Below are 1092 nucleotides of genomic sequence, written 5' to 3' on the forward strand. Positions count from 1 at the left end.
ACTACGCTTGATTGAAATCCAGCAATAAATTCCCAGACTCACACCAAAAACCTCATGTCAGGTTTCAAGTTTTGTACATTTCCCAGCAAATTTGAGGTGTCTGACCACTGTTGCCCTCCCTCTTGCCCAATCCCAACCAAGGACACGCATGGGGAGGGCTTGCTGTACCCTTGAGTCAGCAGCTCAGGAAATAGGCTGTCCTGCGCCAGGTTGGAAGGTCATTGCCACGCATCCTTCCTCCCCAGTGTCCATTTTCCTCTCCCTGAGCCCCCGTACCAGCAGCTGCTCGCCTGCCCATTCCTGCCACCGCAAACACGCGGCAGGAGGTGCTCCAGAGCGATGTCCCCTCCTTCCCTCGCTGGAAGCTGAGAGCATCGGAGTTATCGTACACGCAACCTGGGTATTAAGCAACGTCTCCCATTTGCCCTGGTCTTATCCCGAGCCTACAGACTGCCAGCTTTAAGGCTTACGTGCCTTTCAGCTTAAATATGAGGAATAGTTCTACTTCAGTCTGAGAAAACAGAATGGGTATTAAGCAGCCGGTTAATATTTCGGTCTCAGAGGACCAAAACCAATTCACACCTCAAGGGAAGTGCAATGGCACGACGTACAGAGGGATGCAAAATCCTAGCCATGACAGGCAGACTTTGAGACTGATTAGTTTAGAACTGGATAAACAGGCAACTCTTAGGGGGGGGAAGGAAAATAATTAGGAAGTTTGTGTCCTTTACGCAGGCTTCAAAACTGTATTGCGTACCTTTAATGTCTCTGTACAGCTATCCAGAAATATGCAGTTAGAAAGATAGCTTAGATGGTCAAGATCTGTGTAGAATTCTGCAGAAGCACCATTTCTTTCCGAGTTAGAGAGATTTAAATTTGTGAAGGTTAAATTTGCTTTACACGTCACTTTTGATACTCCTTGCATGCCAAGTGTAGTTTGTGTTAAATTCACCCTCCACGTCTCCAGCCTCAACTTGCACAATGCGGCTTTCTCAGAAACCAAACACTTTCCATGCCCGTGTAATTAAAAATCATAGCAAGGGCCTCATCGCTTTCTAAGTCCATCCATAAACACAGCTGGCAGTATTTCAT

This window comes from Eurypyga helias, unplaced genomic scaffold (genome assembly GCF_000690775.1).
Source record: "Eurypyga helias isolate BGI_N326 unplaced genomic scaffold, ASM69077v1 scaffold3660, whole genome shotgun sequence".
Taxonomy (NCBI): domain Eukaryota; kingdom Metazoa; phylum Chordata; class Aves; order Eurypygiformes; family Eurypygidae; genus Eurypyga; species Eurypyga helias.